This window comes from Haliotis asinina, chromosome 2 (assembly GCF_037392515.1).
Source record: "Haliotis asinina isolate JCU_RB_2024 chromosome 2, JCU_Hal_asi_v2, whole genome shotgun sequence".
In the NCBI taxonomy this organism is placed as follows: domain Eukaryota; kingdom Metazoa; phylum Mollusca; class Gastropoda; order Lepetellida; family Haliotidae; genus Haliotis; species Haliotis asinina.
In genome coordinates, this window is record NC_090281.1 from 57,018,253 (window position 1) to 57,046,244 (window position 27,992).

Sequence of the window (27,992 nt, forward strand, 5' to 3'; positions counted from 1 at the left end):
AATGATGAAAAGTATGTATGTGTAGAAAGAGTAGTGTGTGGTGTCGCGTTGTCATCGTAGTTCTGTCTGTAATGAATGATATATAGCTACAATTTGAAAATGGAAGTCAGAAGATTAGGATATGAGTAGAAAATGCATAAAGTATAGCAAAGTAAAGCCGATGTAGAGCATGGAGCAGATAATTGTACTTAAAGTGCATTATAGTGCATTGGCTTATCAGATGGCCCTGTGGCGCAACGGTAGCGCGTCTGACTCCAGATCAGAAGGTTGCGTGTTCAAATCACGTCGGGGTCACATCAAAGTTTTGCTGTTTTGCTTAAATGATGAAAAACATGTATGTGTAGAAAGAGTAGTGTGTGGTGTCGCGTTGTCATCGTAGTTCTGTCTGTAATGAATGATATATAGCTACAATTTGAAAATGGAAGTCAGAAGATTAGGATATGAGTAGAAAATGCATAAAGTATAGCAAAGTAAAGCCGATGTAGAGCATGGAGCAGATAATTGTACTTAAAGTGCATTATAGTGCATTGGCTTATCAGATGGCCCTGTGGTGCAACGGTAGCGCGTCTGACTCCAGATCAGAAGGTTGCGTGTTCAAATCACGTCGGGGTCACGTTCAAGTTTTGCTATTTTGAGCAGTAAATGAAAATTGTATTTAAGAAGAGGCGTGTGTTTACAGGTTGTCATCGTATTTCTCTCTGTATTCAATGATATCTTTTTACAATTGGAAAGTTGATGTAAGAATAGGAAGACATGAGAGAAAAGCAGAAAAATGTTGTGTTATAAATGAAGCTGATGTAGAGCATGGAGACGATGTTTGTACATAAAGTACATTACTGTGCAGTACTTCAAGAGACGGCCCTGTGGCGCAACGGTAGTGCGTCTGACTCCAGATCAGAAGGTTGCGTGTTCAAATCACGTCGGGGTCACATCAAAGTTTTGCTGTTTTGCTTAAATTATGAAAAACATGTATGTGTAGAAAGAGTAGTGTGTGGTGTCGCGTTGTCATCGTAGTTCTGTCTGTAATGAATGATTTATAGCTACAATTTGAAAATGGAAGTCAGAAGATTAGGATATGAGTAGAAAATGCATAAAGTATAGCAAAGTAAAGCCGATGTAGAGCATGGAGCAGATAATTGTACTTAAAGTGCATTATAGTGCATTGGCTTATCAGATGGCCCTGTGGCGCAACGGTAGCGCGTCTGACTCCAGATCAGAAGGTTGCGTGTTCAAATCACGTCGGGGTCACATCAAAGTTTTGCTGGTTTGCTTAAATTATGAAAAACATGTATGTGTAGAAAGAGTAGTGTGTGGTGTCGCGTTGTCATCGTAGTTCTGTCTGTAATGAATGATATATAGCTACAATTTGAAAATGGAAGTCAGAAGATTAGGATATGAGTGGAAAATGCATAAAGTATAGCAAAGTAAAGCCGATGTAGAGCATGGAGCAGATAATTGTACTTAAAGTGCATTATAGTGCATTGGCTTATCAGATGGCCCTGTGGCGCAACGATAGCGTGTCTGACTCCAGATCAGAAGGTTGCGTGTTCAAATCACGTCGGGGTCACATCAAAGTTTTGCTGTTTTGCTTAAATTATGAAAAACATGTATGTGTAGAAAGAGTAGTGTGTGGTGTCGCGTTGTCATCGTAGTTCTGTCTGTAATGAATGATATATAGCTACAATTTGAAAATGGAAGTCAGAAGATTAGGATATGAGTAGAAAATGCATAAAGTATAGCAAAGTAAAGCCGATGTAGAGCATGGAGCAGATAATTGTACTTAAAGTGCATTATAGTGCATTGGCTTATCAGATGGCCCTGTGGCGCAACGGTAGCGCGTCTGACTCCAGATCAGAAGGTTGCGTGTTCAAATCACGTCGGGGTCACGTTCAAGTTTTGCTATTTTGAGCAGTAAATGAAAATTGTATTTAAGAAGAGGCGTGTGTTTACAGGTTGTCATCGTATTTCTCTCTGTATTTAATGATATCTTATTACAATTGGAAAGTCGATGTAAGAATAGGAAGACATGAGAGAAAAGCAGAAAAATGTTGTGTTATAAATGAAGCTGATGTAGAGCATGGAGACGATGTTTGTACATGAAGTACATTACTGTGCAGTACTTCAAGAGACGGCCCTGTGGCGCAACGGTAGTGCGTCTGACTCCAGATCAGAAGGTTGCGTGTTCAAATCACGTCGGGGTCACATCAAAGTTTTGCTGTTTTGCTTCAATTATGAAAAACATGTATGTGTAGAAAGAGTAGTGTGTGGTGTCGCGTTGTCATCGTAGTTCTGTCTGTAATGAATGATATATAGCTACAATTTGAAAATGGAAGTCAGAAGATTAGGATATGAGTAGAAAATGCATAAAGTATAGCAAAGTAAAGCCGATGTAGAGCATGGAGCAGATAATTGTACTTAAAGTGCATTATAGTGCATTGGCTTATCAGATGGCCCTGTGGCGCAACGGTAGTGCGTCTGACTCCAGATCAGAAGGTTGCGTGTTCAAATCACGTCGGGGTCACATCAAAGTTTTGCTGTTTTGCTTAAATTATGAAAAACATGTATGTGTAGAAAGAGTAGTGTGTGGTGTCGCGTTGTCATCGTAGTTCTGTCTGTAATGAATGATATATAGCTACAATTTGAAAATGGAAGTCAGAAGATTAGGATATGAGTAGAAAATGCATAAAGTATAGCAAAGTAAAGCCGATGTAGAGCATGGAGCAGATAATTGTACTTAAAGTGCATTATAGTGCATTGGCTTATCAGATGGCCCTGTGGCGCAACGGTAGCGCGTCTGACTCCAGATCAGAAGGTTGCGTGTTCAAATCACGTCGGGGTCACATCAAAGTTTTGCTGTTTTGCTTAAATTATGAAAAACATGTATGTGTAGAAAGAGTAGTGTGTGGTGTCGCGTTGTCATCGTAGTTCTGTCTGTAATGAATGATATATAGCTACAATTTGAAAATGGAAGTCAGAAGATTAGGATATGAGTAGAAAATGCATAAAGTATAGCAAAGTAAAGCCGATGTAGAGCATGGAGCAGATAATTGTACTTAAAGTGCATTATAGTGCATTGGCTTATCAGATGGCCCTGTGGCGCAACGGTAGCGCGTCTGACTCCAGATCAGAAGGTTGCGTGTTCAAATCACGTCGGGGTCACGTTCAAGTTTTGCTATTTTGAGCAGTAAATGAAAATTGTATTTAAGAAGAGGCGTGTGTTTACAGGTTGTCATCGTATTTCTCTCTGTATTTAATGATATCTTATTACAATTGGAAAGTCGATGTAAGAATAGGAAGACATGAGAGAAAAGCAGAAAAATGTTGTGTTATAAATGAAGCTGATGTAGAGCATGGAGACGATGTTTGTACATAAAGTACATTACTGTGCAGTACTTCAAGAGACGGCCCTGTGGCGCAACGGTAGTGCGTCTGACTCCAGATCAGAAGGTTGCGTGTTCAAATCACGTCGGGGTCACATCAAAGTTTTGCTGTTTTGCTTAAATTATGAAAAACATGTATGTGTAGAAAGAGTAGTGTGTGGTGTCGCGTTGTCATCGTAGTTCTGTCTGTAATGAATGATATATAGCTACAATTTGAAAATGGAAGTCAGAAGATTAGGATATGAGTAGAAAATGCATAAAGTATAGCAAAGTAAAGCCGATGTAGAGCATGGAGCAGATAATTGTACTTAAAGTGCATTATAGTGCATTGGCTTATCAGATGGCCCTGTGGTGCAACGGTAGCGCGTCTGACTCCAGATCAGAAGGTTGCGTGTTCAAATCACGTCGGGGTCACGTTCAAGTTTTGCTATTTTGAGCAGTAAATGAAAATTGTATTTAAGAAGAGGCGTGTGTTTACAGGTTGTCATCGTATTTCTCTCTGTATTCAATGATATCTTTTTACAATTGGAAAGTTGATGTAAGAATAGGAAGACATGAGAGAAAAGCAGAAAAATGTTGTGTTATAAATGAAGCTGATGTAGAGCATGGAGACGATGTTTGTACATAAAGTACATTACTGTGCAGTACTTCAAGAGACGGCCCTGTGGCGCAACGGAAGTGCGTCTGACTCCAGATCAGAAGGTTGCGTGTTCAAATCACGTCGGGGTCACATCAAAGTTTTGCTGTTTTGCTTAAATTATGAAAAACATGTATGTGTAGAAAGAGTAGTGTGTGGTGTCGCGTTGTCATCGTAGTTCTGTCTGTAATGAATGATATATAGCTACAATTTGAAAATGGAAGTCAGAAGATTAGGATATGAGTAGAAAATGCATAAAGTATAGCAAAGTAAAGCCGATGTAGAGCATGGAGCAGATAATTGTACTTAAAGTGCATTATAGTGCATTGGCTTATCAGATGGCCCTGTGGCGCAACGGTAGCGCGTCTGACTCCAGATCAGAAGGTTGCGTGTTCAAATCACGTCGGGGTCACATCAAAGTTTTGCTGGTTTGCTTAAATTATGAAAAACATGTATGTGTAGAAAGAGTAGTGTGTGGTGTCGCGTTGTCATCGTAGTTCTGTCTGTAATGAATGATATATAGCTACAATTTGAAAATGGAAGTCAGAAGATTAGGATATGAGTGGAAAATGCATAAAGTATAGCAAAGTAAAGCCGATGTAGAGCATGGAGCAGATAATTGTACTTAAAGTGCATTATAGTGCATTGGCTTATCAGATGGCCCTGTGGCGCAACGATAGCGTGTCTGACTCCAGATCAGAAGGTTGCGTGTTCAAATCACGTCGGGGTCACATCAAAGTTTTGCTGTTTTGCTTAAATTATGAAAAACATGTATGTGTAGAAAGAGTAGTGTGTGGTGTCGCGTTGTCATCGTAGTTCTGTCTGTAATGAATGATATATAGCTACAATTTGAAAATGGAAGTCAGAAGATTAGGATATGAGTAGAAAATGCATAAAGTATAGCAAAGTAAAGCCGATGTAGAGCATGGAGCAGATAATTGTACTTAAAGTGCATTATAGTGCATTGGCTTATCAGATGGCCCTGTGGCGCAACGGTAGCGCGTCTGACTCCAGATCAGAAGGTTGCGTGTTCAAATCACGTCGGGGTCACGTTCAAGTTTTGCTATTTTGAGCAGTAAATGAAAATTGTATTTAAGAAGAGGCGTGTGTTTACAGGTTGTCATCGTATTTCTCTCTGTATTTAATGATATCTTATTACAATTGGAAAGTCGATGTAAGAATAGGAAGACATGAGAGAAAAGCAGAAAAATGTTGTGTTATAAATGAAGCTGATGTAGAGCATGGAGACGATGTTTGTACATGAAGTACATTACTGTGCAGTACTTCAAGAGACGGCCCTGTGGCGCAACGGTAGTGCGTCTGACTCCAGATCAGAAGGTTGCGTGTTCAAATCACGTCGGGGTCACATCAAAGTTTTGCTGTTTTGCTTCAATTATGAAAAACATGTATGTGTAGAAAGAGTAGTGTGTGGTGTCGCGTTGTCATCGTAGTTCTGTCTGTAATGAATGATATATAGCTACAATTTGAAAATGGAAGTCAGAAGATTAGGATATGAGTAGAAAATGCATAAAGTATAGCAAAGTAAAGCCGATGTAGAGCATGGAGCAGATAATTGTACTTAAAGTGCATTATAGTGCATTGGCTTATCAGATGGCCCTGTGGCGCAACGGTAGTGCGTCTGACTCCAGATCAGAAGGTTGCGTGTTCAGATCACGTCGGGGTCACATCAAAGTTTTGCTGTTTTGCTTAAATTATGAAAAACATGTATGTGTAGAAAGAGTAGTGTGTGGTGTCGCGTTGTCATCGTAGTTCTGTCTGTAATGAATGATATATAGCTACAATTTGAAAATGGAAGTCAGAAGATTAGGATATGAGTAGAAAATGCATAAAGTATAGCAAAGTAAAGCCGATGTAGAGCATGGAGCAGATAATTGTACTTAAAGTGCATTATAGTGCATTGGCTTATCAGATGGCCCTGTGGCGCAACGGTAGCGCGTCTGACTCCAGATCAGAAGGTTGCGTGTTCAAATCACGTCGGGGTCACATCAAAGTTTTGCTGTTTTGCTTAAATTATGAAAAACATGTATGTGTAGAAAGAGTAGTGTGTGGTGTCGCGTTGTCATCGTAGTTCTGTCTGTAATGAATGATATATAGCTACAATTTGAAAATGGAAGTCAGAAGATTAGGATATGAGTAGAAAATGCATAAAGTATAGCAAAGTAAAGCCGATGTAGAGCATGGAGCAGATAATTGTACTTAAAGTGCATTATAGTGCATTGGCTTATCAGATGGCCCTGTGGTGCAACGGTAGCGCGTCTGACTCCAGATCAGAAGGTTGCGTGTTCAAATCACGTCGGGGTCACGTTCAAGTTTTGCTATTTTGAGCAGTAAATGAAAATTGTATTTAAGAAGAGGCGTGTGTTTACAGGTTGTCATCGTATTTCTCTCTGTATTTAATGATATCTTATTACAATTGGAAAGTCGATGTAAGAATAGGAAGACATGAGAGAAAAGCAGAAAAATGTTGTGTTATAAATGAAGCTGATGTAGAGCATGGAGACGATGTTTGTACATAAAGTACATTACTGTGCAGTACTTCAAGAGACGGCCCTGTGGCGCAACGGTAGCGCGTCTGACTCCAGATCAGAAGGTTGCGTGTTCAAATCACGTCGGGGTCACATCAAAGTTTTGCTGTTTTGCTTAAATTATGAAAAACATGTATGTGTAGAAAGAGTAGTGTGTGGTGTCGCGTTGTCATCGTAGTTCTGTCTGTAATGAATGATATATAGCTACAATTTGAAAATGGAAGTCAGAAGATTAGGATATGAGTAGAAAATGCATAAAGTATAGCAAAGTAAAGCCGATGTAGAGCATGGAGCAGATAATTGTACTTAAAGTGCATTATAGTGCATTGGCTTATCAGATGGCCCTGTGGCGCAACGGTAGCGCGTCTGACTCCAGATCAGAAGGTTGCGTGTTCAAATCACGTCGGGGTCACATCAAAGTTTTGCTGTTTTGCTTAAATTATGAAAAACATGTATGTGTAGAAAGAGTAGTGTGTGGTGTCGCGTTGTCATCGTAGTTCTGTCTGTAATGAATGATATATAGCTACAATTTGAAAATGGAAGTCAGAAGATTAGGATATGAGTAGAAAATGCATAAAGTATAGCAAAGTAAAGCCGATGTAGAGCATGGAGCAGATAATTGTACTTAAAGTGCATTATAGTGCATTGGCTTATCAGATGGCCCTGTGGCGCAACGGTAGCGCGTTTGACTCCAGATCAGAAGGTTGCGTGTTCAAATCACGTCGGGGTCACATCAAAGTTTTGCTGTTTTGCTTCAATGATGAAAAACATGTATGTGTAGAAAGAGTAGTGTGTGGTGTCGCGTTGTCATCGTAGTTCTGTCTGTAATGAATGATATATAGCTACAATTTGAAAATGGAAGTCAGAAGATTAGGATATGAGTAGAAAATGCATAAAGTATAGCAAAGTAAAGCCGATGTAGAGCATGGAGCAGATAATTGTACTTAAAGTGCATTATAGTGCATTGGCTTATCAGATGGCCCTGTGGCGCAACGGTAGCGCGTCTGACTCCAGATCAGAAGGTTGCGTGTTCAAATCACGTCGGGGTCACGTTCAAGTTTTGCTATTTTGAGCAGTAAATGAAAATTGTATTTAAGAAGAGGCGTGTGTTTACAGGTTGTCATCGTATTTCTCTCTGTATTTAATGATATCTTATTACAATTGGAAAGTCGATGTAAGAATAGGAAGACATGAGAGAAAAGCAGAAAAATGTTGTGTTATAAATGAAGCTGATGTAGAGCATGGAGACGATGTTTGTACATAAAGTACAGTACTGTGCAGTACTTCAAGAGACGGCCCTGTGGCGCAACGGTAGTGCGTCTGACTCCAGATCAGAAGGTTGCGTGTTCAAATCACGTCGGGGTCACATCAAAGTTTTGCTGTTTTGCTTCAATTATGAAAAACATGTATGTGTAGAAAGAGTAGTGTGTGGTGTCGCGTTGTCATCGTAGTTCTGTCTGTAATGAATGATATATAGCTACAATTTGAAAATGGAAGTCAGAAGATTAGGATATGAGTAGAAAATGCATAAAGTATAGCAAAGTAAAGCCGATGTAGAGCATGGAGCAGATAATTGTACTTAAAGTGCATTATAGTGCATTGGCTTATCAGATGGCCCTGTGGCGCAACGGTAGTGCGTCTGACTCCAGATCAGAAGGTTGCGTGTTCAGATCACGTCGGGGTCACATCAAAGTTTTGCTGTTTTGCTTAAATTATGAAAAACATGTATGTGTAGAAAGAGTAGTGTGTGGTGTCGCGTTGTCATCGTAGTTCTGTCTGTAATGAATGATATATAGCTACAATTTGAAAATGGAAGTCAGAAGATTAGGATATGAGTAGAAAATGCATAAAGTATAGCAAAGTAAAGCCGATGTAGAGCATGGAGCAGATAATTGTACTTAAAGTGCATTATAGTGCATTGGCTTATCAGATGGCCCTGTGGCGCAACGGTAGCGCGTCTGACTCCAGATCAGAAGGTTGCGTGTTCAAATCACGTCGGGGTCACATCAAAGTTTTGCTGTTTTGCTTAAATTATGAAAAACATGTATGTGTAGAAAGAGTAGTGTGTGGTGTCGCGTTGTCATCGTAGTTCTGTCTGTAATGAATGATATATAGCTACAATTTGAAAATGGAAGTCAGAAGATTAGGATATGAGTAGAAAATGCATAAAGTATAGCAAAGTAAAGCCGATGTAGAGCATGGAGCAGATAATTGTACTTAAAGTGCATTATAGTGCATTGGCTTATCAGATGGCCCTGTGGTGCAACGGTAGCGCGTCTGACTCCAGATCAGAAGGTTGCGTGTTCAAATCACGTCGGGGTCACGTTCAAGTTTTGCTATTTTGAGCAGTAAATGAAAATTGTATTTAAGAAGAGGCGTGTGTTTACAGGTTGTCATCGTATTTCTCTCTGTATTTAATGATATCTTATTACAATTGGAAAGTCGATGTAAGAATAGGAAGACATGAGAGAAAAGCAGAAAAATGTTGTGTTATAAATGAAGCTGATGTAGAGCATGGAGACGATGTTTGTACATAAAGTACATTACTGTGCAGTACTTCAAGAGACGGCCCTGTGGCGCAACGGTAGCGCGTCTGACTCCAGATCAGAAGGTTGCGTGTTCAAATCACGTCGGGGTCACATCAAAGTTTTGCTGTTTTGCTTAAATTATGAAAAACATGTATGTGTAGAAAGAGTAGTGTGTGGTGTCGCGTTGTCATCGTAGTTCTGTCTGTAATGAATGATATATAGCTACAATTTGAAAATGGAAGTCAGAAGATTAGGATATGAGTAGAAAATGCATAAAGTATAGCAAAGTAAAGCCGATGTAGAGCATGGAGCAGATAATTGTACTTAAAGTGCATTATAGTGCATTGGCTTATCAGATGGCCCTGTGGCGCAACGGTAGCGCGTCTGACTCCAGATCAGAAGGTTGCGTGTTCAAATCACGTCGGGGTCACATCAAAGTTTTGCTGTTTTGCTTAAATTATGAAAAACATGTATGTGTAGAAAGAGTAGTGTGTGGTGTCGCGTTGTCATCGTAGTTCTGTCTGTAATGAATGATATATAGCTACAATTTGAAAATGGAAGTCAGAAGATTAGGATATGAGTAGAAAATGCATAAAGTATAGCAAAGTAAAGCCGATGTAGAGCATGGAGCAGATAATTGTACTTAAAGTGCATTATAGTGCATTGGCTTATCAGATGGCCCTGTGGCGCAACGGTAGCGCGTTTGACTCCAGATCAGAAGGTTGCGTGTTCAAATCACGTCGGGGTCACATCAAAGTTTTGCTGTTTTGCTTCAATGATGAAAAACATGTATGTGTAGAAAGAGTAGTGTGTGGTGTCGCGTTGTCATCGTAGTTCTGTCTGTAATGAATGATATATAGCTACAATTTGAAAATGGAAGTCAGAAGATTAGGATATGAGTAGAAAATGCATAAAGTATAGCAAAGTAAAGCCGATGTAGAGCATGGAGCAGATAATTGTACTTAAAGTGCATTATAGTGCATTGGCTTATCAGATGGCCCTGTGGCGCAACGGTAGCGCGTCTGACTCCAGATCAGAAGGTTGCGTGTTCAAATCACGTCGGGGTCACGTTCAAGTTTTGCTATTTTGAGCAGTAAATGAAAATTGTATTTAAGAAGAGGCGTGTGTTTACAGGTTGTCATCGTATTTCTCTCTGTATTTAATGATATCTTATTACAATTGGAAAGTCGATGTAAGAATAGGAAGACATGAGAGAAAAGCAGAAAAATGTTGTGTTATAAATGAAGCTGATGTAGAGCATGGAGACGATGTTTGTACATAAAGTACAGTACTGTGCAGTACTTCAAGAGACGGCCCTGTGGCGCAACGGTAGTGCGTCTGACTCCAGATCAGAAGGTTGCGTGTTCAAATCACGTCGGGGTCACATCAAAGTTTTGCTGTTTTGCTTAAATTATGAAAAACATGTATGTGTAGAAAGAGTAGTGTGTGGTGTCGCGTTGTCATCGTAGTTCTGTCTGTAATGAATGATATATAGCTACAATTTGAAAATGGAAGTCAGAAGATTAGGATATGAGTAGAAAATGCATAAAGTATAGCAAAGTAAAGCCGATGTAGAGCATGGAGCAGATAATTGTACTTAAAGTGCATTATAGTGCATTGGCTTATCAGATGGCCCTGTGGCGCAACGGTAGCGCGTCTGACTCCAGATCAGAAGGTTGCGTGTTCAAATCACGTCGGGGTCACATCAAAGTTTTGCTGTTTTGCTTAAATTATGAAAAACATGTATGTGTAGAAAGAGTAGTGTGTGGTGTCGCGTTGTCATCGTAGTTCTGTCTGTAATGAATGATATATAGCTACAATTTGAAAATGGAAGTCAGAAGATTAGGATATGAGTAGAAAATGCATAAAGTATAGCAAAGTAAAGCCGATGTAGAGCATGGAGCAGATAATTGTACTTAAAGTGCATTATAGTGCATTGGCTTATCAGATGGCCCTGTGGCGCAACGGTAGCGCGTTTGACTCCAGATCAGAAGGTTGCGTGTTCAAATCACGTCGGGGTCACATCAAAGTTTTGCTGTTTTGCTTCAATGATGAAAAACATGTATGTGTAGAAAGAGTAGTGTGTGGTGTCGCGTTGTCATCGTAGTTCTGTCTGTAATGAATGATATATAGCTACAATTTGAAAATGGAAGTCAGAAGATTAGGATATGAGTAGAAAATGCATAAAGTATAGCAAAGTAAAGCCGATGTAGAGCATGGAGCAGATAATTGTACTTAAAGTGCATTATAGTGCATTGGCTTATCAGATGGCCCTGTGGTGCAACGGTAGCGCGTCTGACTCCAGATCAGAAGGTTGCGTGTTCAAATCACGTCGGGGTCACGTTCAAGTTTTGCTATTTTGAGCAGTAAATGAAAATTGTATTTAAGAAGAGGCGTGTGTTTACAGGTTGTCATCGTATTTCTCTCTGTATTTAATGATATCTTATTACAATTGGAAAGTCGATGTAAGAATAGGAAGACATGAGAGAAAAGCAGAAAAATGTTGTGTTATAAATGAAGCTGATGTAGAGCATGGAGACGATGTTTGTACATAAAGTACATTACTGTGCAGTACTTCAAGAGACGGCCCTGTGGCGCAACGGTAGCGCGTCTGACTCCAGATCAGAAGGTTGCGTGTTCAAATCACGTCGGGGTCACATCAAAGTTTTGCTGTTTTGCTTAAATTATGAAAAACATGTATGTGTAGAAAGAGTAGTGTGTGGTGTCGCGTTGTCATCGTAGTTCTGTCTGTAATGAATGATATATAGCTACAATTTGAAAATGGAAGTCAGAAGATTAGGATATGAGTAGAAAATGCATAAAGTATAGCAAAGTAAAGCCGATGTAGAGCATGGAGCAGATAATTGTACTTAAAGTGCATTATAGTGCATTGGCTTATCAGATGGCCCTGTGGCGCAACGGTAGCGCGTCTGACTCCAGATCAGAAGGTTGCGTGTTCAAATCACGTCGGGGTCACATCAAAGTTTTGCTGTTTTGCTTAAATTATGAAAAACATGTATGTGTAGAAAGAGTAGTGTGTGGTGTCGCGTTGTCATCGTAGTTCTGTCTGTAATGAATGATATATAGCTACAATTTGAAAATGGAAGTCAGAAGATTAGGATATGAGTAGAAAATGCATAAAGTATAGCAAAGTAAAGCCGATGTAGAGCATGGAGCAGATAATTGTACTTAAACTGCATTATAGTGCATTGGCTTATCAGATGGCCCTGTGGCGCAACGGTAGCGCGTTTGACTCCAGATCAGAAGGTTGCGTGTTCAAATCACGTCGGGGTCACATCAAAGTTTTGCTGTTTTGCTTCAATGATGAAAAACATGTATGTGTAGAAAGAGTAGTGTGTGGTGTCGCGTTGTCATCGTAGTTCTGTCTGTAATGAATGATATATAGCTACAATTTGAAAATGGAAGTCAGAAGATTAGGATATGAGTAGAAAATGCATAAAGTATAGCAAAGTAAAGCCGATGTAGAGCATGGAGCAGATAATTGTACTTAAAGTGCATTATAGTGCATTGGCTTATCAGATGGCCCTGTGGCGCAACGGTAGCGCGTCTGACTCCAGATCAGAAGGTTGCGTGTTCAAATCACGTCGGGGTCACGTTCAAGTTTTGCTATTTTGAGCAGTAAATGAAAATTGTATTTAAGAAGAGGCGTGTGTTTACAGGTTGTCATCGTATTTCTCTCTGTATTTAATGATATCTTATTACAATTGGAAAGTCGATGTAAGAATAGGAAGACATGAGAGAAAAGCAGAAAAATGTTGTGTTATAAATGAAGCTGATGTAGAGCATGGAGACGATGTTTGTACATAAAGTACAGTACTGTGCAGTACTTCAAGAGACGGCCCTGTGGCGCAACGGTAGTGCGTCTGACTCCAGATCAGAAGGTTGCGTGTTCAAATCACGTCGGGGTCACATCAAAGTTTTGCTGTTTTGCTTAAATTATGAAAAACATGTATGTGTAGAAAGAGTAGTGTGTGGTGTCGCGTTGTCATCGTAGTTCTGTCTGTAATGAATGATATATAGCTACAATTTGAAAATGGAAGTCAGAAGATTAGGATATGAGTAGAAAATGCATAAAGTATAGCAAAGTAAAGCCGATGTAGAGCATGGAGCAGATAATTGTACTTAAAGTGCATTATAGTGCATTGGCTTATCAGATGGCCCTGTGGCGCAACGGTAGCGCGTCTGACTCCAGATCAGAAGGTTGCGTGTTCAAATCACGTCGGGGTCACATCAAAGTTTTGCTGTTTTGCTTAAATTATGAAAAACATGTATGTGTAGAAAGAGTAGTGTGTGGTGTCGCGTTGTCATCGTAGTTCTGTCTGTAATGAATGATATATAGCTACAATTTGAAAATGGAAGTCAGAAGATTAGGATATGAGTAGAAAATGCATAAAGTATAGCAAAGTAAAGCCGATGTAGAGCATGGAGCAGATAATTGTACTTAAAGTGCATTATAGTGCATTGGCTTATCAGATGGCCCTGTGGCGCAACGGTAGCGCGTTTGACTCCAGATCAGAAGGTTGCGTGTTCAAATCACGTCGGGGTCACATCAAAGTTTTGCTGTTTTGCTTCAATGATGAAAAACATGTATGTGTAGAAAGAGTAGTGTGTGGTGTCGCGTTGTCATCGTAGTTCTGTCTGTAATGAATGATATATAGCTACAATTTGAAAATGGAAGTCAGAAGATTAGGATATGAGTAGAAAATGCATAAAGTATAGCAAAGTAAAGCCGATGTAGAGCATGGAGCAGATAATTGTACTTAAAGTGCATTATAGTGCATTGGCTTATCAGATGGCCCTGTGGCGCAACGGTAGCGCGTCTGACTCCAGATCAGAAGGTTGCGTGTTCAAATCACGTCGGGGTCACGTTCAAGTTTTGCTATTTTGAGCAGTAAATGAAAATTGTATTTAAGAAGAGGCGTGTGTTTACAGGTTGTCATCGTATTTCTCTCTGTATTTAATGATATCTTATTACAATTGGAAAGTCGATGTAAGAATAGGAAGACATGAGAGAAAAGCAGAAAAATGTTGTGTTATAAATGAAGCTGATGTAGAGCATGGAGACGATGTTTGTACATAAAGTACATTACTGTGCAGTACTTCAAGAGACGGCCCTGTGGCGCAACGGTAGCGCGTCTGACTCCAGATCAGAAGGTTGCGTGTTCAAATCACGTCGGGGTCACATCAAAGTTTTGCTGTTTTGCTTAAATTATGAAAAACATGTATGTGTAGAAAGAGTAGTGTGTGGTGTCGCGTTGTCATCGTAGTTCTGTCTGTAATGAATGATATATAGCTACAATTTGAAAATGGAAGTCAGAAGATTAGGATATGAGTAGAAAATGCATAAAGTATAGCAAAGTAAAGCCGATGTAGAGCATGGAGCAGATAATTGTACTTAAAGTGCATTATAGTGCATTGGCTTATCAGATGGCCCTGTGGTGCAACGGTAGCGCGTCTGACTCCAGATCAGAAGGTTGCGTGTTCAAATCACGTCGGGGTCACGTTCAAGTTTTGCTATTTTGAGCAGTAAATGAAAATTGTATTTAAGAAGAGGCGTGTGTTTACAGGTTGTCATCGTATTTCTCTCTGTATTTAATGATATCTTATTACAATTGGAAAGTCGATGTAAGAATAGGAAGACATGAGAGAAAAGCAGAAAAATGTTGTGTTATAAATGAAGCTGATGTAGAGCATGGAGACGATGTTTGTACATAAAGTACATTACTGTGCAGTACTTCAAGAGACGGCCCTGTGGCGCAACGGTAGCGCGTCTGACTCCAGATCAGAAGGTTGCGTGTTCAAATCACGTCGGGGTCACATCAAAGTTTTGCTGTTTTGCTTAAATTATGAAAAACATGTATGTGTAGAAAGAGTAGTGTGTGGTGTCGCGTTGTCATCGTAGTTCTGTCTGTAATGAATGATATATAGCTACAATTTGAAAATGGAAGTCAGAAGATTAGGATATGAGTAGAAAATGCATAAAGTATAGCAAAGTAAAGCCGATGTAGAGCATGGAGCAGATAATTGTACTTAAAGTGCATTATAGTGCATTGGCTTATCAGATGGCCCTGTGGCGCAACGGTAGCGCGTCTGACTCCAGATCAGAAGGTTGCGTGTTCAAATCACGTCGGGGTCACATCAAAGTTTTGCTGTTTTGCTTAAATTATGAAAAACATGTATGTGTAGAAAGAGTAGTGTGTGGTGTCGCGTTGTCATCGTAGTTCTGTCTGTAATGAATGATATATAGCTACAATTTGAAAATGGAAGTCAGAAGATTAGGATATGAGTAGAAAATGCATAAAGTATAGCAAAGTAAAGCCGATGTAGAGCATGGAGCAGATAATTGTACTTAAAGTGCATTATAGTGCATTGGCTTATCAGATGGCCCTGTGGCGCAACGGTAGCGCGTTTGACTCCAGATCAGAAGGTTGCGTGTTCAAATCACGTCGGGGTCACATCAAAGTTTTGCTGTTTTGCTTCAATGATGAAAAACATGTATGTGTAGAAAGAGTAGTGTGTGGTGTCGCGTTGTCATCGTAGTTCTGTCTGTAATGAATGATATATAGCTACAATTTGAAAATGGAAGTCAGAAGATTAGGATATGAGTAGAAAATGCATAAAGTATAGCAAAGTAAAGCCGATGTAGAGCATGGAGCAGATAATTGTACTTAAAGTGCATTATAGTGCATTGGCTTATCAGATGGCCCTGTGGCGCAACGGTAGCGCGTCTGACTCCAGATCAGAAGGTTGCGTGTTCAAATCACGTCGGGGTCACGTTCAAGTTTTGCTATTTTGAGCAGTAAATGAAAATTGTATTTAAGAAGAGGCGTGTGTTTACAGGTTGTCATCGTATTTCTCTCTGTATTTAATGATATCTTATTACAATTGGAAAGTCGATGTAAGAATAGGAAGACATGAGAGAAAAGCAGAAAAATGTTGTGTTATAAATGAAGCTGATGTAGAGCATGGAGACGATGTTTGTACATAAAGTACAGTACTGTGCAGTACTTCAAGAGACGGCCCTGTGGCGCAACGGTAGTGCGTCTGACTCCAGATCAGAAGGTTGCGTGTTCAAATCACGTCGGGGTCACATCAAAGTTTTGCTGTTTTGCTTAAATTATGAAAAACATGTATGTGTAGAAAGAGTAGTGTGTGGTGTCGCGTTGTCATCGTAGTTCTGTCTGTAATGAATGATATATAGCTACAATTTGAAAATGGAAGTCAGAAGATTAGGATATGAGTAGAAAATGCATAAAGTATAGCAAAGTAAAGCCGATGTAGAGCATGGAGCAGATAATTGTACTTAAAGTGCATTATAGTGCATTGGCTTATCAGATGGCCCTGTGGCGCAACGGTAGCGCGTCTGACTCCAGATCAGAAGGTTGCGTGTTCAAATCACGTCGGGGTCACATCAAAGTTTTGCTGTTTTGCTTAAATTATGAAAAACATGTATGTGTAGAAAGAGTAGTGTGTGGTGTCGCGTTGTCATCGTAGTTCTGTCTGTAATGAATGATATATAGCTACAATTTGAAAATGGAAGTCAGAAGATTAGGATATGAGTAGAAAATGCATAAAGTATAGCAAAGTAAAGCCGATGTAGAGCATGGAGCAGATAATTGTACTTAAAGTGCATTATAGTGCATTGGCTTATCAGATGGCCCTGTGGCGCAACGGTAGCGCGTTTGACTCCAGATCAGAAGGTTGCGTGTTCAAATCACGTCGGGGTCACATCAAAGTTTTGCTGTTTTGCTTCAATGATGAAAAACATGTATGTGTAGAAAGAGTAGTGTGTGGTGTCGCGTTGTCATCGTAGTTCTGTCTGTAATGAATGATATATAGCTACAATTTGAAAATGGAAGTCAGAAGATTAGGATATGAGTAGAAAATGCATAAAGTATAGCAAAGTAAAGCCGATGTAGAGCATGGAGCAGATAATTGTACTTAAAGTGCATTATAGTGCATTGGCTTATCAGATGGCCCTGTGGCGCAACGGTAGCGCGTCTGACTCCAGATCAGAAGGTTGCGTGTTCAAATCACGTCGGGGTCACGTTCAAGTTTTGCTATTTTGAGCAGTAAATAAAAATTGTATTTAAGAAGAGGCGTGTGTTTACAGGTTGTCATCGTATTTCTCTCTGTATTTAATGATATCTTATTACAATTGGAAAGTCGATGTAAGAATAGGAAGACATGAGAGAAAAGCAGAAAAATGTTGTGTTATAAATGAAGCTGATGTAGAGCATGGAGACGATGTTTGTACATAAAGTACATTACTGTGCAGTACTTCAAGAGACGGCCCTGTGGCGCAACGGTAGCGCGTCTGACTCCAGATCAGAAGGTTGCGTGTTCAAATCACGTCGGGGTCACATCAAAGTTTTGCTGTTTTGCTTAAATTATGAAAAACATGTATGTGTAGAAAGAGTAGTGTGTGGTGTCGCGTTGTCATCGTAGTTCTGTCTGTAATGAATGATATATAGCTACAATTTGAAAATGGAAGTCAGAAGATTAGGATGTGAGTAGAAAATGCATAAAGTATAGCAAAGTAAAGCCGATGTAGAGCATGGAGCAGATAATTGTACTTAAAGTGCATTATAGTGCATTGGCTTATCAGATGGCCCTGTGGCGCAACGGTAGCGCGTCTGACTCCAGATCAGAAGGTTGCGTGTTCAAATCACGTCGGGGTCACATCAAAGTTTTGCTGTTTTGCTTAAATTATGAAAAACATGTATGTGTAGAAAGAGTAGTGTGTGGTGTCGCGTTGTCATCGTAGTTCTGTCTGTAATGAATGATATATAGCTACAATTTGAAAATGGAAGTCAGAAGATTAGGATATGAGTAGAAAATGCATAAAGTATAGCAAAGTAAAGCCGATGTAGAGCATGGAGCAGATAATTGTACTTAAAGTGCATTATAGTGCATTGGCTTATCAGATGGCCCTGTGGCGCAACGGTAGCGCGTTTGACTCCAGATCAGAAGGTTGCGTGTTCAAATCACGTCGGGGTCACATCAAAGTTTTGCTGTTTTGCTTCAATGATGAAAAACATGTATGTGTAGAAAGAGTAGTGTGTGGTGTCGCGTTGTCATCGTAGTTCTGTCTGTAATGAATGATATATAGCTACAATTTGAAAATGGAAGTCAGAAGATTAGGATATGAGTAGAAAATGCATAAAGTATAGCAAAGTAAAGCCGATGTAGAGCATGGAGCAGATAATTGTACTTAAAGTGCATTATAGTGCATTGGCTTATCAGATGGCCCTGTGGCGCAACGGTAGCGCGTCTGACTCCAGATCAGAAGGTTGCGTGTTCAAATCACGTCGGGGTCACGTTCAAGTTTTGCTATTTTGAGCAGTAAATGAAAATTGTATTTAAGAAGAGGCGTGTGTTTACAGGTTGTCATCGTATTTCTCTCTGTATTTAATGATATCTTATTACAATTGGAAAGTCGATGTAAGAATAGGAAGACATGAGAGAAAAGCAGAAAAATGTTGTGTTATAAATGAAGCTGATGTAGAGCATGGAGACGATGTTTGTACATAAAGTACATTACTGTGCAGTACTTCAAGAGACGGCCCTGTGGCGCAACGGTAGCGCGTCTGACTCCAGATCAGAAGGTTGCGTGTTCAAATCACGTCGGGGTCACATCAAAGTTTTGCTGTTTTGCTTAAATTATGAAAAACATGTATGTGTAGAAAGAGTAGTGTGTGGTGTCGCGTTGTCATCGTAGTTCTGTCTGTAATGAATGATATATAGCTACAATTTGAAAATGGAAGTCAGAAGATTAGGATGTGAGTAGAAAATGCATAAAGTATAGCAAAGTAAAGCCGATGTAGAGCATGGAGCAGATAATTGTACTTAAAGTGCATTATAGTGCATTGGCTTATCAGATGGCCCTGTGGCGCAACGGTAGCGCGTCTGACTCCAGATCAGAAGGTTGCGTGTTCAAATCACGTCGGGGTCACATCAAAGTTTTGCTGTTTTGCTTAAATTATGAAAAACATGTATGTGTAGAAAGAGTAGTGTGTGGTGTCGCGTTGTCATCGTAGTTCTGTCTGTAATGAATGATATATAGCTACAATTTGAAAATGGAAGTCAGAAGATTAGGATATGAGTAGAAAATGCATAAAGTATAGCAAAGTAAAGCCGATGTAGAGCATGGAGCAGATAATTGTACTTAAAGTGCATTATAGTGCATTGGCTTATCAGATGGCCCTGTGGCGCAACGGTAGCGCGTTTGACTCCAGATCAGAAGGTTGCGTGTTCAAATCACGTCGGGGTCACATCAAAGTTTTGCTGTTTTGCTTCAATGATGAAAAACATGTATGTGTAGAAAGAGTAGTGTGTGGTGTCGCGTTGTCATCGTAGTTCTGTCTGTAATGAATGATATATAGCTACAATTTGAAAATGGAAGTCAGAAGATTAGGATATGAGTAGAAAATGCATAAAGTATAGCAAAGTAAAGCCGATGTAGAGCATGGAGCAGATAATTGTACTTAAAGTGCATTATAGTGCATTGGCTTATCAGATGGCCCTGTGGCGCAACGGTAGCGCGTCTGACTCCAGATCAGAAGGTTGCGTGTTCAAATCACGTCGGGGTCACGTTCAAGTTTTGCTATTTTGAGCAGTAAATGAAAATTGTATTTAAGAAGAGGCGTGTGTTTACAGGTTGTCATCGTATTTCTCTCTGTATTTAATGATATCTTATTACAATTGGAAAGTCGATGTAAGAATAGGAAGACATGAGAGAAAAGCAGAAAAATGTTGTGTTATAAATGAAGCTGATGTAGAGCATGGAGACGATGTTTGTACATAAAGTACAGTACTGTGCAGTACTTCAAGAGACGGCCCTGTGGCGCAACGGTAGTGCGTCTGACTCCAGATCAGAAGGTTGCGTGTTCAAATCACGTCGGGGTCACATCAAAGTTTTGCTGTTTTGCTTAAATTATGAAAAACATGTATGTGTAGAAAGAGTAGTGTGTGGTGTCGCGTTGTCATCGTAGTTCTGTCTGTAATGAATGATATATAGCTACAATTTGAAAATGGAAGTCAGAAGATTAGGATATGAGTAGAAAATGCATAAAGTATAGCAAAGTAAAGCCGATGTAGAGCATGGAGCAGATAATTGTACTTAAAGTGCATTATAGTGCATTGGCTTATCAGATGGCCCTGTGGCGCAACGGTAGTGCGTCTGACTCCAGATCAGAAGGTTGCGTGTTCAAATCACGTCGGGGTCACATCAAAGTTTTGCTGTTTTGCTTCAATTATGAAAAACATGTATGTGTAGAAAGAGTAGTGTGTGGTGTCGCGTTGTCATCGTAGTTCTGTCTGTAATGAATGATATATAGCTACAATTTGAAAATGGAAGTCAGAAGATTAGGATATGAGTAGAAAATGCATAAAGTATAGCAAAGTAAAGCCGATGTAGAGCATGGAGCAGATAATTGTACTTAAAGTGCATTATAGTGCATTGGCTTATCAGATGGCCCTGTGGCGCAACGGTAGCGCGTCTGACTCCAGATCAGAAGGTTGCGTGTTCAAATCACGTCGGGGTCACATCAAAGTTTTGCTGTTTTGCTTAAATTATGAAAAACATGTATGTGTAGAAAGAGTAGTGTGTGGTGTCGCGTTGTCATCGTAGTTCTGTCTGTAATGAATGATATATAGCTACAATTTGAAAATGGAAGTCAGAAGATTAGGATATGAGTAGAAAATGCATAAAGTATAGCAAAGTAAAGCCGATGTAGAGCATGGAGCAGATAATTGTACTTAAAGTGCATTATAGTGCATTGGCTTATCAGATGGCCCTGTGGCGCAACGGTAGCGCGTCTGACTCCAGATCAGAAGGTTGCGTGTTCAAATCACGTCGGGGTCACGTTCAAGTTTTGCTATTTTGAGCAGTAAATGAAAATTGTATTTAAGAAGAGGCGTGTGTTTACAGGTTGTCATCGTATTTCTCTCTGTATTTAATGATATCTTATTACAATTGGAAAGTCGATGTAAGAATAGGAAGACATGAGAGAAAAGCAGAAAAATGTTGTGTTATAAATGAAGCTGATGTAGAGCATGGAGACGATGTTTGTACATAAAGTACATTACTGTGCAGTGCTTCAAGAGACGGCCCTGTGGCGCAACGGTAGCGCGTCTGACTCCAGATCAGAAGGTTGCGTGTTCAAATCACGTCGGGGTCACATCAAAGTTTTGCTGTTTTGCTTAAATTATGAAAAACATGTATGTGTAGAAAGAGTAGTGTGTGGTGTCGCGTTGTCATCGTAGTTCTGTCTGTAATGAATGATATATAGCTACAATTTGAAAATGGAAGTCAGAAGATTAGGATATGAGTAGAAAATGCATAAAGTATAGCAAAGTAAAGCCGATGTAGAGCATGGAGCAGATAATTGTACTTAAAGTGCATTATAGTGCATTGGCTTATCAGATGGCCCTGTGGCGCAACGGTAGCGCGTCTGACTCCAGATCAGAAGGTTGCGTGTTCAAATCACGTCGGGGTCACATCAAAGTTTTGCTGTTTTGCTTAAATTATGAAAAACATGTATGTGTAGAAAGAGTAGTGTGTGGTGTCGCGTTGTCATCGTAGTTCTGTCTGTAATGAATGATATATAGCTACAATTTGAAAATGGAAGTCAGAAGATTAGGATATGAGTAGAAAATGCATAAAGTATAGCAAAGTAAAGCCGATGTAGAGCATGGAGCAGATAATTGTACTTAAAGTGCATTATAGTGCATTGGCTTATCAGATGGCCCTGTGGCGCAACGGTAGCGCGTTTGACTCCAGATCAGAAGGTTGCGTGTTCAAATCACGTCGGGGTCACATCAAAGTTTTGCTGTTTTGCTTCAATGATGAAAAACATGTATGTGTAGAAAGAGTAGTGTGTGGTGTCGCGTTGTCATCGTAGTTCTGTCTGTAATGAATGATATATAGCTACAATTTGAAAATGGAAGTCAGAAGATTAGGATATGAGTAGAAAATGCATAAAGTATAGCAAAGTAAAGCCGATGTAGAGCATGGAGCAGATAATTGTACTTAAAGTGCATTATAGTGCATTGGCTTATCAGATGGCCCTGTGGCGCAACGGTAGCGCGTCTGACTCCAGATCAGAAGGTTGCGTGTTCAAATCACGTCGGGGTCACGTTCAAGTTTTGCTATTTTGAGCAGTAAATGAAAATTGTATTTAAGAAGAGGCGTGTGTTTACAGGTTGTCATCGTATTTCTCTCTGTATTTAATGATATCTTATTACAATTGGAAAGTCGATGTAAGAATAGGAAGACATGAGAGAAAAGCAGAAAAATGTTGTGTTATAAATGAAGCTGATGTAGAGCATGGAGACGATGTTTGTACATAAAGTACAGTACTGTGCAGTACTTCAAGAGACGGCCCTGTGGCGCAACGGTAGTGCGTCTGACTCCAGATCAGAAGGTTGCGTGTTCAAATCACGTCGGGGTCACATCAAAGTTTTGCTGTTTTGCTTAAATTATGAAAAACATGTATGTGTAGAAAGAGTAGTGTGTGGTGTCGCGTTGTCATCGTAGTTCTGTCTGTAATGAATGATATATAGCTACAATTTGAAAATGGAAGTCAGAAGATTAGGATATGAGTAGAAAATGCATAAAGTATAGCAAAGTAAAGCCGATGTAGAGCATGGAGCAGATAATTGTACTTAAAGTGCATTATAGTGCATTGGCTTGTCAGATGGCCCTGTGGCGCAACGGTAGCGCGTCTGACTCCAGATCAGAAGGTTGCGTGTTCAAATCACGTCGGGGTCACGTTCAAGTTTTGCTATTTTGAGCAGTAAATGAAAATTGTATTTAAGAAGAGGCGTGTGTTTACAGGTTGTCATCGTATTTCTCTCTGTATTTAATGATATCTTATTACAATTGGAAAGTCGATGTAAGAATAGGAAGACATGAGAGAAAAGCAGAAAAATGTTGTGTTATAAATGAAGCTGATGTAGAGCATGGAGACGATGTTTGTACATAAAGTACATTACTGTGCAGTACTTCAAGAGACGGCCCTGTGGCGCAACGGTAGTGCGTCTGACTCCAGATCAGAAGGTTGCGTGTTCAAATCACATCGGGGTCACATCAAAGTTTTGCTGTTTTGCTTAAATTATGAAAAACATGTATGTGTAGAAAGAGTAGTGTGTGGTGTCGCGTTGTCATCGTAGTTCTGTCTGTAATGAATGATATATAGCTACAATTTGAAAATGGAAGTCAGAAGATTAGGATATGAGTAGAAAATGCATAAAGTATAGCAAAGTAAAGCCGATGTAGAGCATGGAGCAGATAATTGTACTTAAAGTGCATTATAGTGCATTGGCTTATCAGATGGCCCTGTGGCGCAACGGTAGTGCGTCTGACTCCAGATCAGAAGGTTGCGTGTTCAAATCACGTCGGGGTCACATCAAAGTTTTGCTGTTTTGCTTAAATTATGAAAAACATGTATGTGTAGAAATAGTAGTGTGTGGTGTCGCGTTGTCATCGTAGTTCTGTCTGTAATGAATGATATATAGCTACAATTTGAAAATGGAAGTCAGAAGATTAGGATATGAGTAGAAAATGCATAAAGTATAGCAAAGTAAAGCCGATGTAGAGCATGGAGCAGATAATTGTACTTAAAGTGCATTATAGTGCATTGGCTTATCAGATGGCCCTGTGGCGCAACGGTAGCGCGTCTGACTCCAGATCAGAGTAGTGTGTGGTTCAAATCACGTCGGGGTCACATCAAAGTTTTGCTGTTTTGCTTAAATTATGAAAAACATCTATGCGTAGAAAGAGTAGTGTGTGGTGTCGCGTTGTCATCGTAGTTCTGTCTGTAATGAATGATATATAGCTACAATTTGAAAATGGAAGTCAGAAGATTAGGATATGAGTAGAAAATGCATAAAGTATAGCAAAGTAAAGCCGATGTAGAGCATGGAGCAGATAATTGTACTTAAAGTGCATTATAGTGCATTGGCTTATCAGATGGCCCTGTGGCGCAACGGTAGTGCGTCTGACTCCAGATCAGAAGGTTGCGTGTTCAAATCACGTCGGGGTCACATCAAAGTTTTGCTGTTTTGCTTAAATTATGTAAAACATGTATGTGTAGAAAGAGTAGTGTGTGGTGTCGCGTTGTCATCGTAGTTCTGTCTGTAATGAATGATATATAGCTACAATTTGAAAATGGAAGTCAGAAGATTAGGATATGAGTAGAAAATGCATAAAGTATAGCAAAGTAAAGCCGATGTAGAGCATGGAGCAGATAATTGTACTTAAAGTGCATTATAGTGCATTGGCTTATCAGATGGCCCTGTGGCGCAACGGTAGCGCGTCTGACTCCAGATCAGAAGGTTGCGTGTTCAAATCACGTCGGGGTCACGTTCAAGTTTTGCTATTTTGAGCAGTAAATGAAAATTGTATTTAAGAAGAGGCGTGTGTTTACAGGTTGTCATCGTATTTCTCTCTGTATTTAATGATATCTTATTACAATTGGAAAGTCGATGTAAGAATAAGAAGACATGAGAGAAAAGCAGAAAAATGTTGTGTTATAAATGAAGCTGATGTAGAGCATGGAGACGATGTTTGTACATAAAGTACATTACTGTGCAGTACTTCAAGAGACGGCCCTGTGGCGCAACGGTAGTGCGTCTGACTCCAGATCAGAAGGTTGCGTGTTCAAATCACGTCGGGGTCACATCAAAGTTTTGCTGTTTTGCTTAAATTATGAAAAACATGTATGTGTAGAAAGAGTAGTGTGTGGTGTCGCGTTGTCATCGTAGTTCTGTCTGTAATGAATGATATATAGCTACAATTTGAAAATGGAAGTCAGAAGATTAGGATATGAGTAGAAAATGCATAAAGTATAGCAAAGTAAAGCCGATGTAGAGCATGGAGCAGATAATTGTACTTAAAGTGCATTATAGTGCATTGGCTTATCAGATGGCCCTGTGGCGCAACGGTAGCGCGTCTGACTCCAGATCAGAAGGTTGCGTGTTCAAATCACGTCGGGGTCACGTTCAAGTTTTGCTATTTTGAGCAGTAAATGAAAATTGTATTTAAGAAGAGGCGTGTGCTTACAGGTTGTCATCGTATTTCTCTCTGTATTTAATGATATCTTATTACAATTGGAAAGTCGATGTAAGAATAGGAAGACATGAGAGAAAAGCAGAAAAATGTTGTGTTATAAATGAAGCTGATGTAGAGCATGGAGACGATGTTTGTACATAAAGTACATTACTGTGCAGTACTTCAAGAGACGGCCCTGTGGCGCAACGGTAGCGCGTCTGACTCCAGATCAGAAGGTTGCGTGTTCAAATCACGTCGGGGTCACATCAAAGTTTTGCTGTTTTGCTTAAATTATGAAAAACATGTATGTGTAGAAAGAGTAGTGTGTGGTGTCGCGTTGTCATCGTAGTTCTGTCTGTAATGAATGATATATAGCTACAATTTGAAAATGGAAGTCAGAAGATTAGGATATGAGTAGAAAATGCATAAAGTATAGCAAAGTAAAGCCGATGTAGAGCATGGAGCAGATAATTGTACTTAAAGTGCATTATAGTGCATTGGCTTATCAGATGGCCCTGTGGCGCAACGGTAGCGCGTCTGACTCCAGATCAGAAGGTTGCGTGTTCAAATCACGTCGGGGTCACATCAAAGTTTTGCTGTTTTGCTTAAATTATGAAAAACATGTATGTGTAGAAAGAGTAGTGTGTGGTGTCGCGTTGTCATCGTAGTTCTGTCTGTAATGAATGATATATAGCTACAATTTGAAAATGGAAGTCAGAAGATTAGGATATGAGTAGAAAATGCATAAAGTATAGCAAAGTAAAGCCGATGTAGAGCATGGAGCAGATAATTGTACTTAAAGTGCATTATAGTGCATTGGCTTATCAGATGGCCCTGTGGCGCAACGGTAGCGCGTTTGACTCCAGATCAGAAGGTTGCGTGTTCAAATCACGTCGGGGTCACATCAAAGTTTTGCTGTTTTGCTTCAATGATGAAAAACATGTATGTGTAGAAAGAGTAGTGTGTGGTGTCGCGTTGTCATCGTAGTTCTGTCTGTAATGAATGATATATAGCTACAATTTGAAAATGGAAGTCAGAAGATTAGGATATGAGTAGAAAATGCATAAAGTATAGCAAAGTAAAGCCAATGTAGAGCATGGAGCAGATAATTGTACTTAAAGTGCATTATAGTGCATTGGCTTATCAGATGGCCCTGTGGCGCAACGGTAGCGCGTCTGACTCCAGATCAGAAGGTTGCGTGTTCAAATCACGTCGGGGTCACGTTCAAGTTTTGCTATTTTGAGCAGTAAATGAAAATTGTATTTAAGAAGAGGCGTGTGTTTACAGGTTGTCATCGTATTTCTCTCTGTATTTAATGATATCTTATTACAATTGGAAAGTCGATGTAAGAATAGGAAGACATGAGAGAAAAGCAGAAAAATGTTGTGTTATAAATGAAGCTGATGTAGAGCATGGAGACGATGTTTGTACATAAAGTACATTACTGTGCAGTACTTCAAGAGACGGCCCTGTGGCGCAACGGTAGTGCGTCTGACTCCAGATCAGAAGGTTGCGTGTTCAAATCACGTCGGGGTCACATCAAAGTTTTGCTGTTTTGCTTAAATTATGAAAAACATGTATGTGTAGAAAGAGTAGTGTGTGGTGTCGCGTTGTCATCGTAGTTCTGTCTGTAATGAATGATATATAGCTACAATTTGAAAATGGAAGTCAGAAGATTAGGATATGAGTAGAAAATGCATAAAGTATAGCAAAGTAAAGCCGATGTAGAGCATGGAGCAGATAATTGTACTTAAAGTGCATTATAGTGCATTGGCTTGTCAGATGGCCCTGTGGCGCAACGGTAGCGCGTCTGACTCCAGATCAGAAGGTTGCGTGTTCAAATCACGTCGGGGTCACGTTCAAGTTTTGCTATTTTGAGCAGTAAATGAAAATTGTATTTAAGAAGAGGCGTGTGTTTACAGGTTGTCATCGTATTTCTCTCTGTATTTAATGATATCTTATTACAATTGGAAAGTCGATGTAAGAATAGGAAGACATGAGAGAAAAGCAGAAAAATGTTGTGTTATAAATGAAGCTGATGTAGAGCATGGAGACGATGTTTGTACATAAAGTACATTACTGTGCAGTACTTCAAGAGACGGCCCTGTGGCGCAACGGTAGTGCGTCTGACTCCAGATCAGAAGGTTGCGTGTTCAAATCACATCGGGGTCACATCAAAGTTTTGCTGTTTTGCTTAAATTATGAAAAACATGTATGTGTAGAAAGAGTAGTGTGTGGTGTCGCGTTGTCATCGTAGTTCTGTCTGTAATGAATGATATATAGCTACAATTTGAAAATGGAAGTCAGAAGATTAGGATATGAGTAGAAAATGCATAAAGTATAGCAAAGTAAAGCCGATGTAGAGCATGGAGCAGATAATTGTACTTAAAGTGCATTATAGTGCATTGGCTTATCAGATGGCCCTGTGGCGCAACGGTAGTGCGTCTGACTCCAGATCAGAAGGTTGCGTGTTCAAATCACGTCGGGGTCACATCAAAGTTTTGCTGTTTTGCTTAAATTATGAAAAACATGTATGTGTAGAAATAGTAGTGTGTGGTGTCGCGTTGTCATCGTAGTTCTGTCTGTAATGAATGATATATAGCTACAATTTGAAAATGGAAGTCAGAAGATTAGGATATGAGTAGAAAATGCATAAAGTATAGCAAAGTAAAGCCGATGTAGAGCATGGAGCAGATAATTGTACTTAAAGTGCATTATAGTGCATTGGCTTATCAGATGGCCCTGTGGCGCAACGGTAGCGCGTTTGACTCCAGATCAGAAGGTTGCGTGTTCAAATCACGTCGGGGTCACATCAAAGTTTTGCTG

General features: G+C 39.7%; 45 non-coding genes across 45 annotated transcripts; all 45 read left to right on the forward strand.

Moving 5' to 3' along the window:
- Positions 1–222: 222 nt before the first annotated feature.
- On the forward strand, positions 223–294 carry Trnaw-cca (transfer RNA tryptophan (anticodon CCA)). The gene has a single exon. It is a non-coding gene; the product is annotated as a tRNA-Trp (tRNA).
- Positions 295–1,176: 882 nt separating this feature from the next.
- On the forward strand, positions 1,177–1,248 carry Trnaw-cca (transfer RNA tryptophan (anticodon CCA)). The gene has a single exon. It is a non-coding gene; the product is annotated as a tRNA-Trp (tRNA).
- A 566-nt stretch (positions 1,249–1,814) lies between these two features.
- On the forward strand, positions 1,815–1,886 carry Trnaw-cca (transfer RNA tryptophan (anticodon CCA)). The gene has a single exon. It is a non-coding gene; the product is annotated as a tRNA-Trp (tRNA).
- An 882-nt stretch (positions 1,887–2,768) lies between these two features.
- Trnaw-cca (transfer RNA tryptophan (anticodon CCA)) lies at positions 2,769–2,840 on the forward strand. Its single transcript has one exon. It is a non-coding gene; the product is annotated as a tRNA-Trp (tRNA).
- Positions 2,841–3,087: 247 nt separating this feature from the next.
- Trnaw-cca (transfer RNA tryptophan (anticodon CCA)) lies at positions 3,088–3,159 on the forward strand. Its single transcript has one exon. It is a non-coding gene; the product is annotated as a tRNA-Trp (tRNA).
- Positions 3,160–4,357: 1,198 nt separating this feature from the next.
- Positions 4,358–4,429, forward strand: Trnaw-cca (transfer RNA tryptophan (anticodon CCA)). The gene has a single exon. It is a non-coding gene; the product is annotated as a tRNA-Trp (tRNA).
- Positions 4,430–4,995: 566 nt separating this feature from the next.
- Positions 4,996–5,067, forward strand: Trnaw-cca (transfer RNA tryptophan (anticodon CCA)). The gene has a single exon. It is a non-coding gene; the product is annotated as a tRNA-Trp (tRNA).
- Positions 5,068–5,949: 882 nt separating this feature from the next.
- Positions 5,950–6,021, forward strand: Trnaw-cca (transfer RNA tryptophan (anticodon CCA)). Its single transcript has one exon. It is a non-coding gene; the product is annotated as a tRNA-Trp (tRNA).
- Positions 6,022–6,584: 563 nt separating this feature from the next.
- Positions 6,585–6,656, forward strand: Trnaw-cca (transfer RNA tryptophan (anticodon CCA)). The gene has a single exon. It is a non-coding gene; the product is annotated as a tRNA-Trp (tRNA).
- Positions 6,657–6,903: 247 nt separating this feature from the next.
- Positions 6,904–6,975, forward strand: Trnaw-cca (transfer RNA tryptophan (anticodon CCA)). The gene has a single exon. It is a non-coding gene; the product is annotated as a tRNA-Trp (tRNA).
- Positions 6,976–7,541: 566 nt separating this feature from the next.
- Positions 7,542–7,613, forward strand: Trnaw-cca (transfer RNA tryptophan (anticodon CCA)). Its single transcript has one exon. It is a non-coding gene; the product is annotated as a tRNA-Trp (tRNA).
- An 882-nt stretch (positions 7,614–8,495) lies between these two features.
- Trnaw-cca (transfer RNA tryptophan (anticodon CCA)) lies at positions 8,496–8,567 on the forward strand. Its single transcript has one exon. It is a non-coding gene; the product is annotated as a tRNA-Trp (tRNA).
- Positions 8,568–9,130: 563 nt separating this feature from the next.
- Trnaw-cca (transfer RNA tryptophan (anticodon CCA)) lies at positions 9,131–9,202 on the forward strand. Its single transcript has one exon. It is a non-coding gene; the product is annotated as a tRNA-Trp (tRNA).
- Positions 9,203–9,449: 247 nt separating this feature from the next.
- Trnaw-cca (transfer RNA tryptophan (anticodon CCA)) lies at positions 9,450–9,521 on the forward strand. The gene has a single exon. It is a non-coding gene; the product is annotated as a tRNA-Trp (tRNA).
- A 566-nt stretch (positions 9,522–10,087) lies between these two features.
- On the forward strand, positions 10,088–10,159 carry Trnaw-cca (transfer RNA tryptophan (anticodon CCA)). Its single transcript has one exon. It is a non-coding gene; the product is annotated as a tRNA-Trp (tRNA).
- A 563-nt stretch (positions 10,160–10,722) lies between these two features.
- On the forward strand, positions 10,723–10,794 carry Trnaw-cca (transfer RNA tryptophan (anticodon CCA)). Its single transcript has one exon. It is a non-coding gene; the product is annotated as a tRNA-Trp (tRNA).
- Positions 10,795–11,676: 882 nt separating this feature from the next.
- Trnaw-cca (transfer RNA tryptophan (anticodon CCA)) lies at positions 11,677–11,748 on the forward strand. Its single transcript has one exon. It is a non-coding gene; the product is annotated as a tRNA-Trp (tRNA).
- A 247-nt stretch (positions 11,749–11,995) lies between these two features.
- On the forward strand, positions 11,996–12,067 carry Trnaw-cca (transfer RNA tryptophan (anticodon CCA)). The gene has a single exon. It is a non-coding gene; the product is annotated as a tRNA-Trp (tRNA).
- A 566-nt stretch (positions 12,068–12,633) lies between these two features.
- Trnaw-cca (transfer RNA tryptophan (anticodon CCA)) lies at positions 12,634–12,705 on the forward strand. Its single transcript has one exon. It is a non-coding gene; the product is annotated as a tRNA-Trp (tRNA).
- Positions 12,706–13,268: 563 nt separating this feature from the next.
- On the forward strand, positions 13,269–13,340 carry Trnaw-cca (transfer RNA tryptophan (anticodon CCA)). Its single transcript has one exon. It is a non-coding gene; the product is annotated as a tRNA-Trp (tRNA).
- A 566-nt stretch (positions 13,341–13,906) lies between these two features.
- Trnaw-cca (transfer RNA tryptophan (anticodon CCA)) lies at positions 13,907–13,978 on the forward strand. Its single transcript has one exon. It is a non-coding gene; the product is annotated as a tRNA-Trp (tRNA).
- Positions 13,979–14,222: 244 nt separating this feature from the next.
- Positions 14,223–14,294, forward strand: Trnaw-cca (transfer RNA tryptophan (anticodon CCA)). The gene has a single exon. It is a non-coding gene; the product is annotated as a tRNA-Trp (tRNA).
- A 563-nt stretch (positions 14,295–14,857) lies between these two features.
- On the forward strand, positions 14,858–14,929 carry Trnaw-cca (transfer RNA tryptophan (anticodon CCA)). The gene has a single exon. It is a non-coding gene; the product is annotated as a tRNA-Trp (tRNA).
- Positions 14,930–15,176: 247 nt separating this feature from the next.
- Positions 15,177–15,248, forward strand: Trnaw-cca (transfer RNA tryptophan (anticodon CCA)). Its single transcript has one exon. It is a non-coding gene; the product is annotated as a tRNA-Trp (tRNA).
- A 566-nt stretch (positions 15,249–15,814) lies between these two features.
- On the forward strand, positions 15,815–15,886 carry Trnaw-cca (transfer RNA tryptophan (anticodon CCA)). The gene has a single exon. It is a non-coding gene; the product is annotated as a tRNA-Trp (tRNA).
- A 563-nt stretch (positions 15,887–16,449) lies between these two features.
- Positions 16,450–16,521, forward strand: Trnaw-cca (transfer RNA tryptophan (anticodon CCA)). The gene has a single exon. It is a non-coding gene; the product is annotated as a tRNA-Trp (tRNA).
- A 566-nt stretch (positions 16,522–17,087) lies between these two features.
- Trnaw-cca (transfer RNA tryptophan (anticodon CCA)) lies at positions 17,088–17,159 on the forward strand. Its single transcript has one exon. It is a non-coding gene; the product is annotated as a tRNA-Trp (tRNA).
- Positions 17,160–17,403: 244 nt separating this feature from the next.
- Positions 17,404–17,475, forward strand: Trnaw-cca (transfer RNA tryptophan (anticodon CCA)). The gene has a single exon. It is a non-coding gene; the product is annotated as a tRNA-Trp (tRNA).
- A 247-nt stretch (positions 17,476–17,722) lies between these two features.
- On the forward strand, positions 17,723–17,794 carry Trnaw-cca (transfer RNA tryptophan (anticodon CCA)). Its single transcript has one exon. It is a non-coding gene; the product is annotated as a tRNA-Trp (tRNA).
- Positions 17,795–18,360: 566 nt separating this feature from the next.
- On the forward strand, positions 18,361–18,432 carry Trnaw-cca (transfer RNA tryptophan (anticodon CCA)). The gene has a single exon. It is a non-coding gene; the product is annotated as a tRNA-Trp (tRNA).
- A 244-nt stretch (positions 18,433–18,676) lies between these two features.
- Trnaw-cca (transfer RNA tryptophan (anticodon CCA)) lies at positions 18,677–18,748 on the forward strand. Its single transcript has one exon. It is a non-coding gene; the product is annotated as a tRNA-Trp (tRNA).
- Positions 18,749–18,995: 247 nt separating this feature from the next.
- On the forward strand, positions 18,996–19,067 carry Trnaw-cca (transfer RNA tryptophan (anticodon CCA)). The gene has a single exon. It is a non-coding gene; the product is annotated as a tRNA-Trp (tRNA).
- Positions 19,068–19,633: 566 nt separating this feature from the next.
- Trnaw-cca (transfer RNA tryptophan (anticodon CCA)) lies at positions 19,634–19,705 on the forward strand. The gene has a single exon. It is a non-coding gene; the product is annotated as a tRNA-Trp (tRNA).
- An 882-nt stretch (positions 19,706–20,587) lies between these two features.
- Positions 20,588–20,659, forward strand: Trnaw-cca (transfer RNA tryptophan (anticodon CCA)). Its single transcript has one exon. It is a non-coding gene; the product is annotated as a tRNA-Trp (tRNA).
- A 247-nt stretch (positions 20,660–20,906) lies between these two features.
- Trnaw-cca (transfer RNA tryptophan (anticodon CCA)) lies at positions 20,907–20,978 on the forward strand. Its single transcript has one exon. It is a non-coding gene; the product is annotated as a tRNA-Trp (tRNA).
- A 244-nt stretch (positions 20,979–21,222) lies between these two features.
- On the forward strand, positions 21,223–21,294 carry Trnaw-cca (transfer RNA tryptophan (anticodon CCA)). The gene has a single exon. It is a non-coding gene; the product is annotated as a tRNA-Trp (tRNA).
- A 247-nt stretch (positions 21,295–21,541) lies between these two features.
- Positions 21,542–21,613, forward strand: Trnaw-cca (transfer RNA tryptophan (anticodon CCA)). Its single transcript has one exon. It is a non-coding gene; the product is annotated as a tRNA-Trp (tRNA).
- A 566-nt stretch (positions 21,614–22,179) lies between these two features.
- On the forward strand, positions 22,180–22,251 carry Trnaw-cca (transfer RNA tryptophan (anticodon CCA)). The gene has a single exon. It is a non-coding gene; the product is annotated as a tRNA-Trp (tRNA).
- A 563-nt stretch (positions 22,252–22,814) lies between these two features.
- Positions 22,815–22,886, forward strand: Trnaw-cca (transfer RNA tryptophan (anticodon CCA)). Its single transcript has one exon. It is a non-coding gene; the product is annotated as a tRNA-Trp (tRNA).
- Positions 22,887–24,407: 1,521 nt separating this feature from the next.
- On the forward strand, positions 24,408–24,479 carry Trnaw-cca (transfer RNA tryptophan (anticodon CCA)). Its single transcript has one exon. It is a non-coding gene; the product is annotated as a tRNA-Trp (tRNA).
- Positions 24,480–25,042: 563 nt separating this feature from the next.
- On the forward strand, positions 25,043–25,114 carry Trnaw-cca (transfer RNA tryptophan (anticodon CCA)). Its single transcript has one exon. It is a non-coding gene; the product is annotated as a tRNA-Trp (tRNA).
- A 244-nt stretch (positions 25,115–25,358) lies between these two features.
- Trnaw-cca (transfer RNA tryptophan (anticodon CCA)) lies at positions 25,359–25,430 on the forward strand. Its single transcript has one exon. It is a non-coding gene; the product is annotated as a tRNA-Trp (tRNA).
- Positions 25,431–25,677: 247 nt separating this feature from the next.
- On the forward strand, positions 25,678–25,749 carry Trnaw-cca (transfer RNA tryptophan (anticodon CCA)). Its single transcript has one exon. It is a non-coding gene; the product is annotated as a tRNA-Trp (tRNA).
- Positions 25,750–26,315: 566 nt separating this feature from the next.
- Trnaw-cca (transfer RNA tryptophan (anticodon CCA)) lies at positions 26,316–26,387 on the forward strand. The gene has a single exon. It is a non-coding gene; the product is annotated as a tRNA-Trp (tRNA).
- A 563-nt stretch (positions 26,388–26,950) lies between these two features.
- Positions 26,951–27,022, forward strand: Trnaw-cca (transfer RNA tryptophan (anticodon CCA)). Its single transcript has one exon. It is a non-coding gene; the product is annotated as a tRNA-Trp (tRNA).
- The last annotated feature ends 970 nt before the right edge of the window (positions 27,023–27,992 follow it).